Source organism: Mus caroli, unplaced genomic scaffold, assembly GCF_978045245.1.
Source record: "Mus caroli unplaced genomic scaffold, Mus_caroli_1 scaffold_7, whole genome shotgun sequence".
Lineage (NCBI taxonomy): Eukaryota > Metazoa > Chordata > Mammalia > Rodentia > Muridae > Mus > Mus caroli.
The window spans coordinates 124,705,040-124,714,184 of record NW_028227262.1 but is presented as its reverse complement, the minus strand read 5'-3'; positions in this window follow the sequence as shown (position 1 = coordinate 124,714,184).

The following is a 9,145-nucleotide window of genomic DNA, read 5'->3' as shown; positions in this document are numbered from 1 at the left end:
CTTCTCTTCTCTTCTCTTCTCTTCTCTTCTCTTCTCTTCTCTTCTCTTCTCTTCTCTTCTCTTCTCTTCTCTTCTCTCCTCTCCTCTCCTCTCCTCTCCTCTCCTCTCCTCTCCTCTCCTCTCCTCTCCTCTCCTCTCCTCTCCTCTCCTCTCCTCTCCTCTCCTCTCCTCTCCTCTCCTCTCCTCTCTTCTTCTCTAATCTTCTTTTCTTCCACAGTCAGATATTTGATTGCAGAGACCAGGAAGCCAATGTTGCAGTGTCAAAAGGTACTAGATTAGAGATAGGTGGGTTGCTTAGTATTTAGATTTATTTCATGTGTTTGCTGTGTGCTTCGCATGAATGTATATTTTTCTAATTGTTTAAAGTTTATATTATACAGTGTGAGGCTAAGACCATGGATCCATAGAACTGACTGGCTAACTAACCTAGCAGAATCTGAGAAAACTGAGCTCAGTGAAGGACCTTGACTGCTTCAATGTAAAAGATGGAGAGCCATGGAAAGAGACATCTGATATCAACATCTGGCTAGCACATGTATATACATACATATTCAAAAATACATGTGCATATACATTCATCACACACTTACACAGACATACAACATGCAAGATAAATGCCTTGAATTTAAAGTATATTAATGTGTAATTGTTTATTAAACCATGTTTGGCAGGATCAACCAATAATTTATAAAACAGTAATTCTCAACTATCATTTGTTAACATTTGGAGAGATTTTAGTATTCATGATCAGAAGATATAGTAGTATCAATTGAGTATATTGATACTACAACATTGTCTTTACATTAAAGGATTATGTGGTAGAGGACCAAGGGTGTACTTATTAAGAAGAGCATTTCCTGAGCATGTGCAGTGCCATAAATTTTATCCTAAGACCCACATTAAAAAACAGGTATAGGAATCCCTGAACATTGAAGGTGGAGATATGGTGATTAGAAGTTCAGAGTTATCCTCAGTTATATACTGAGTTCGAGGCTAACCTGAGACCTTGTCTTCAAAAAAGTATGTAGTATAAAATGTTAATAGTGTGACGGAAATAAACCTTGGTTATTTTTACAGTGTTATGACCTCTTTTTGAGATCTCAGAGAGGTTAAATATCATGCTCAACTTTGTCTAGCCTACACATGAAGACCAAGGCCAGAAATGGAAGTACATCTGGATCAAGTGGAGGGACATAGATAGTTTCAGCACATGGAAGGCAAAAAATTAACACATGTATGCCATAGCTTAGTAATGGGTGATTAAACTGATAATAAGCCAGTTTCAAAGGGAATATTTAACAGAAGTTTCTGACAGTGCTGTGACACCAGACATTACTGCCTAACACGTCGAGTGAGACATAAAACTCTAAAGATGATCAGAGAATTGGAATAATTTTTCTTTTATTTAATTACTTCATGCATATGTATTTTTTTACATGCTCAGAAATATTGCGACTGGATGTTGTCACTTTAAATGACACAGGCAGTCAGACAGAATTTTTCATGTTTCTAGGAAAGAGGGTCATCAAAAAGAATCCATCAAGACTTCATTAAAAATGGAGACATAATGGAGCAAAATTGATGCCAAGAAAAGACTTGATGTATTGGTAAACTCTCTGCATGCTAAACAATTTTTTAAATGAGTTAATTGCAGCTTAGAAATATAAATAGATCATTTTGCTCACTTAAAATGAGAATGCCTGCTTACTATGGTTACTTTAAAGAAACCTCTTTGCATTTCATTCCATATTCAGCAAAATATAATACACTGGGATTCATATTTATAATCATATATATATATATATTATGTGTAATCACACACACACACACATATATATATATGTATATATATATATATACATATATATATATTCTGATGTAACCAATTTACAAAGGCTTAGATATTTTAGACTTTTATTTGTGAGAAAGAAATACTTCTCCCTGAGACATTTTCTACATAGTTCCCAGAGGGGCAAGTGACAGATAATGTAGGCAGACACTTGCAAATGAAGGACAATTAGATCTTACTCATAACATGCAATTGGAGAATGGGTGATATTGCTGACTATAGGATGGGATGTAACTTTGAAGATGGTACATTTGGATGAAGAAGACATTCTCCTGTCTTTTTCCACGGTCTGTTGATGATAAGACTCCCAAGTGCTTATAGAACTCTTGAGAAATCACTTTGTACCATGTTTCCCAAACAAGAGTTGTTTGTGGTTTTGACTGTTTCTCTAGAGTCAAGACTGTAAGCAGGAACAGGGTAGATTGCTAAACTTGGTTTCTTCATCATTAGAGATTTCCTTTTTTTTTATTTTTTCTTTTTACCAAACAAAAGAATTTATTACAATTTATACAAGAGTTTTAAGACAGTACAATTTTGAAAAAAAAAGTGAATATGAAAATATAGGTTTGTGACACAACAGCTACTATGTATTTAATATTCAGCATGTACATGATCACTTAATCAATTACTAGAACTAATTCATTACAATTTTAGACTGCCTAAAGGACATTTTTCTGCAGTTTCGCTCTCATACTTTCTGAAGTGGAAAGCAATTTGAGACTGTGCACCTCCTGCATTGGGTTTACTACCATGTTACACTGCTTGTGTTACTAACTTGAGAAACTTGAAATCTAGAGTGTCAAGTTTTTTCTCATCTCAGTAGCTATAGAAGCCTGAGAAGCTGACCAAATACCAATCCAAAAGCAATACTAACTACTCTCACAGTGAACATTGCCTTAATCAGCTATTGTGTGTAGAGGAAATTTCTTTTCACGTAAAAGTAGAGTCTATGTAGTTAGAAGAGATCTGCAGATAATGGAATCCCCTTTCCCAGTTTCCTGTACCCTCACCCTGCCCTATTCCCCAACCCACCCACTCCTGCTTCCTGGCCCTGGCATTCCCCTATAATGGGGGATATGATCTTCATAAGACCAAGGGCTTACAGTCCAGTTGTTATCCCCCTCCTGATCTGCCTCCTACAGTTCCACCTCCCTTGTCTCCAAGAGGATGTCCCCCACCCCACAACAGACCTCCCCACTCCCTGAGACCTAAGTCTCTCGAAGTTTAGATGCTTCCTCTCTCACTGAGGCCAGAGCTGGTAGTCTTCTGCTGTATGTTTGTCAGGGGCCTCCTATCAGCTAGTGTATGCTATTGGGGGTCAAAGTTAGTTGATACTGCTGGTCTTCCTATGGGGTTGTGAAATAAAATTCTTATTTCACTAAATACAGACAGATTCCTGGGAGATGTCTTTGAACAGATCATTGGAAATCAAATGGTCTCATGTGATGTTCCCTTTTAATGGATTTGAGTAGGAGATGAAGGGCAAATTCATTGCTTTACTTCCCTTCTGCCCTGGTTATATTGTGTTTAGCTTCCTTAGTTGTGCAGCCAACAGAAAGTTGGCATGCTGTTGGGATTTTCATTTTGATTGTGTCCTTTCTTTCTTTCTTTCTTTCTTTCTTTCTTTCTTTCTTTCTTTCTTTCTTTCTTTCTTTCTTTCTTTCTTTCTTCCTTCCTTCCTTCCTTCCTTCCTTCCTTTCTCCTCCTCCTCCTCCTCTCTCTCTCTCTCTAATTTAATTTATTTGTTTATTTATTTTTTACACTCCAGATTTTATTCCCCTCTCCCACTCCCCATCCACCCTCTGGACTATCCCACATCTCATTCCTCCTCCCCAACCCACTGTCAGCACTAGGATGTCTCCATCCCCACGCCCTGCCCACCTAACTTCTAAACTCCCTTGGGCCTCCAGTCTTTTGAGGGTTAAGTACATCATCTCTGCTTGAACACAGACCCTGCAGCCCTCTGCTGTATATGTGTTGGAGGCCTCATATCAGCTGGTGTATGCTGTCTGTTTGGTGGTCCAATGTTTGATAGATCTCAAAGGCCATTCTTGGGAGGGAGAAGAAAATAATCACAAGTGGGGAAGGAGGAAGGGACCTGGGATGGAAAGTGGGTGGAGTGGGATGGGGAATGTGAGGGGAGCCTGATCTGGTATTGGATGAGAGAAAAGGACTGAAGCCCCGAGGACAAGCAGAAAGAATTGAAACAGGCAACCTCGGGATGTAGGATTTTGATGGGGGACCCTCCAGAATGCACCAGAGACCTGGGAGGTGAGAGACTCTCAGGAATCAAAGGGAAGGACCTTAGATGAAATGCCCTACAGTAGGGAGAGGGAACTTATAGAGCCCACCTCCAGCAGGAAGACAGGACATCAAATGAGGTAGGGGCCTGCCATCCATCGTTAAAACTCTGACCCATAATTATTCCTGTTTGAAAGAACTGCAGGGATGGAAGAAGAGGAACCTCAGGAAAAGAAAGGCCAGCAACAGGCCCACAGTGGGATCCAGGTCAAGGGGAGGTCCCGAGTCTGACACTATTTTTGAAGTTATGGAGTGGGCACTCACAAAAAGGTACCTAGTATTACAGCACTCTGGAAGACCCAACAAGCAGCTGAAAGAGTCAGATGCAGTTATTTGCACCCAACCAATGGACAGAAGCTGCTGATCCCTGTGGTTGAATTAGGGAAAGGCAGAAAGAAGCTGAGGAGGAGGGCAGCCCTTTCAATTTTCTATTTCTAAAGATTTTTTGATTAAATTAATGATGGATACTTTTCTGGTTATTGAAAAACACTTTAAACATATTTCACAGGACCTTGATAATTTATTTGCTATGTTGTTAATAAGCTAGTAATTAAAAATGTGCTTAACTAACACATGTTAAGCAATATGATATCCTGTACTATAGTTCATTGGCAAAACAAGGTCAGTAGGGAGATAAATCCTTGGGACTTCCAAAAGTTTGAGCTAGGGGAACTGACCAGTTAAAGAAACTGTAATGGATTAGCAACTGGAATATGCCCCTCTTTGACTTCTGACCATATTACAGATGCTTACTGATTTTCTTCTGGTTCTGGAGAAAATTACAAATATCTAAAATCATATGACAGACACAAAATCTCCCTGAAAAAAAAAGTGAGAGTGTGAACACATTGTTGCTGAGTTATGTATGGATCCGACCAGATCTGGTTACCTGGCTTGATTTCGCTTTGGTGCAACTCAAGAGTTTTCTCCTCTATGAGTGATGGGTGCATACTTCTCTTGGTCATCATAGAGTTTGGAATCTGGGAAGCCCTGATCCTGTCAATCATCTCATCGTTTAATGAATATGCACACACTACCCTTATGATGTGACTTGTCCAAAGCTACACAGGAAGAGGTGGTTGCTCAGGTAGGTCTTAGACTCAGGTACCCCTTGTCTCTGTTTTCTTCCTTCTACACTGTGTGGTGTCTATATGACACTGAATAATTGATAGAAAGAGAGATGTGAGTGGGCTTACAAGTTCTTTGGGTTCAAGAGATTGACTGAATACAGACCTAACCTTCCTGTTAAGATATAAACCAATGAAAATTGTTGATAAGAACATAGAAATATCCTAAAATAACAAAGCATAGTTGCATAGCACACTAATACCTAGATTATGTAAATTAAAAGATGAGAATTGTTTAAGCTACAATTTGTTACCTGTGCATGCTTTCTAAATCTAAGCAACAGTGAAACAACCTTGACTAAGTGCAAAGAGTGGCTCTTGGAAATATTTTAAGGCATTAAATCATGGTTCTTCTGTTATTGAGAGCAGGTCACTATTAACTCCAGAATCTTCCCAGGGGTAAAATTACTTAGACTTTAAAACAAATTCAATGAAACATTAAGGTGAAAGGAACAGCCCATGTAGCGATCCCATTTCACCCCTCAAACCAAAAGGAGCAAAGGTTTAAAAATACACTTCTGCTAATCTTTAAATTGTTGGTTATAAAAACTTAAATGTAAACAGTACACACTAATATAAGAGAATGCCACAAAGAGTTCGTTCTTATTTAAAGGCATGTTTTTTCCCCCTATGCTGTAATAAATTACCACAAAAGTGTGATTTAAAGCATCCTATATTTGGAGAAGATAAAATTCTCACAAAGGGTAAAGCCACAGCATCAACATAATATAATTCCTGCTTTGAGTCTCCAAAAAGGATCCATTTTTCTTGTATTTCTCAATTTCTAGAAGCTGCTACATTTTATGAGCATCCTTCATCTTTGGATGTATCCGTGTTTCATCCCTTTAGTCATTCTTCTAGTGACATGCCCCTCTGGCTCTTTTATCCTCTTTCACTTTTAGAGACCTGATGATTGTGGGGTACACCTGCATTAACCAGACCAACTGAGTCTTAGCATTAACCTCGTATTAACCATGTTTATTTTGCTATTTGACATAACTTTTACTAGATGTGGACTTCATTAGATGGATCATTTTTCTGCCTCCCCAGACTGTATTTTTTTCTACAGAAACTGTACCAAAAACTCTACTGTATCTTCAGTAATACATCAGAGAACTACCTCATGTTAGTACATGCACATGGTTGAAAAACTTAAAAAGTATTAGAGAGTTTGTCTTTCATCCAATACCACTCGCTAGTCTTTACAAGTTACCAGTTTTATACTTGAGTTTTAGTTAGGGTGGTTAGCTCCCATCTCCAATGAAATCATGTGTAGTGCTCTTATGTGTTGTTTATCTTAGATTCTTTGTAGCAATGTCTGTCTAGGAGTTCACACTGCTTTGGGGTGGGGGTCAGTTTGTCAATGCCTAGGAAGTTGTTCATTATGACCTCTGATGTAATAAATGACCTGTGTGAGTATATAGTTCTGAAGTGGAAGAACTTCAGAGGCAGTATTGCAGCACCGCTGTGAGTCTTGGTTTTGCTGACACAGCCAACACAAAAGGGAAGCTATTGCTACCCACTCCACTCCAAGATTCAGCTGCCTTTTAGCTATCACTGAAACACTTTAAGTTGATTTCTTTGCTTACGAAGAACTAGTATGGATTCTCTAGATTTTTTTCATGCTAGGCAAGAGCATTTCTACTGAGTTACACCGCCAGTCCATCCCCTCCATTCAGAAATATCGTAATAAAATGTTCAGGATGGTTCTTTTTAGTTTAAAAACAACTTAAACTTTGATACTTTCATTCATGTATAAAATACATTCTAATTACTCTTTCTTCCTACCACTATCTATTTCCTTCTTCCTGAAAATCCCCCATCCCCTTTGCCTATTCATAACTGAGTGTTGACATGTCTCTTCTTTTGTAGGTCCAATAGTGGTAACTACTGTGGCTATGACTTTAAGGTTGCAGTAACAGGGATTGGAGGATGGATCAGGAGTTGACTTGATGCTCTTGTAAGAGGACTGATGTTTTATTCTTAGTACCCACATAGAAGCTCACAAACTGTCCATAACTTCAGTTCTAGGGAATCTCATATTCTCTTTTATCCTTCATGGACACCAGCCAGGCATGTGATGTACTTACATATACATAGACACCCACACATACACATGCAATAAAAGAAAGTAAATCTTTAAATTTAAAATATTGCAGTTACTATCTCATAAGACAGCCCCTTTCTGTATCTTCATGCTCTTACATATTTTCGGACTCCCTTTTCACAATATTCCCTGAGCCATAGAAGAAGTATGTTGTGGCCTATCTTAGTTGCCAGCTTCTTATACCTTGGAAGATGTGATCACAATTGCAGAACTTTCTCCACTAGATTTTCTTGTGGTTATGTCTATGCATCATTTTCTAGGTTGCTTACTAATGTAGAAGGGCCCACTCCACTGTAGGAAGTATCATCTCTGGGCACATGGTTCTGAACTGTACCAGAACAGTTGCTGACTATGAAGTAAGCCAATAAGCAGTGTTTTTCCATGGTTACTGCTTCAAGACACTGCCTTGAGTTCCAGTCTGGGCTTCCCTAGATATTGTATTATAACTTATTAGCCAAAGGAACTCTCTTCTCTCCAAGTTGCTTTCTGATCATGTTCTTCTACCAAAGCAACAGAAAAGCAAGCACATTCAAAGGAAAGCCTCTCCGGTTAAGGTGGAGAGGCAGGCAGTATTCAGCCCAGGTAGGCTTTAGTAGAATGGGGACGAATTTTGGTTTAATCACTGGAGAAGTTTTCTCTCTTGTTCATTACTAACTTCACTTTTCTTTAGAAATACTAATCCTGACCAATACAGATATAGATGCTTGCAGCCAACAATCGGACTGAGCACAGGGGCCCCAATGGAGGAGTTAGGGGAAGGATTGAAGCTGCTGAAGGGGCCTTATCTAGCATCAATGGGAGGGGAGGCCCTTGGTCTTGACAGGGCTTGATGCCCCAGTGTAGAGGAATGTTAGGGCGGTGAGGCTGGAGTGGGTAGGTGGGTAGGGGAGCACCCTCATAGAAGCAGTGTAAGGGACAATAGGATAGGGGATTTGCAGAGGGGAAACCAGGAAAGAGGATAACATTTGAAATGTAAATAAATAAAATATCCAATTAAAAATAAAAGTAAAAGGAGAGAATATAAAAGAAATACTAATAGTAAAATTTTCTTAATCAATTCTCAATGTTGATGTTCTTTTATCTTCTCCTCATTTTGTTTCAATTTGTTTTTTGTTTTTTTGGTTTTTTTTTTTTTTCATTTTTGCTTTCTGAAGAGGGCCTGTACATCATCTTAAAAACTTCCAAATGGTGTTTGGATTTGGCATATCAGGCAGTTTGCAAGTAGATGCTCTTATTTCCTGGTTTGTATTGGGCATATGCTTGTATCTTTTGTCTTTGGTTACAGTATATTCTACCCAGACATTTTAAAGTTCTTTTCTTGCACCTGATTATCTTTGAAGGGGCATTTTTTTCCTTCTGTTTATCTTGCCATTCTCACCTGTGCTGCGGCCTTCATTCGGTTAGCCAGAGACCATTCACTGTTCATTATATTTACTACTACAGAAATTGTGTAGTTGATGGTGTGCTTCGTGTGAGGAAGAGGATATGGATGGAAGTTCTTATGTTATAGTTAATGGAGTGTGTGCCTTTAAGTGAATATTGAAAAGAAGGGGGCTTTGCTTTCAGTCACTAATGTAAGATGCTAGACTGTAGTTTTATCTGCATGTGAACAATGTCATCTGACTGGGCTCATGCATGTCCGTGTGAATTCAGGTTTCCAGCTCTACTCTGTTCTTGTTGTTTGCTCTTCTGCTATCTCTGTTCTGTGATATTTAGAGTCCTGCTGGGTGTCTTCCTTCCCATATCCATCATGGTTTAACA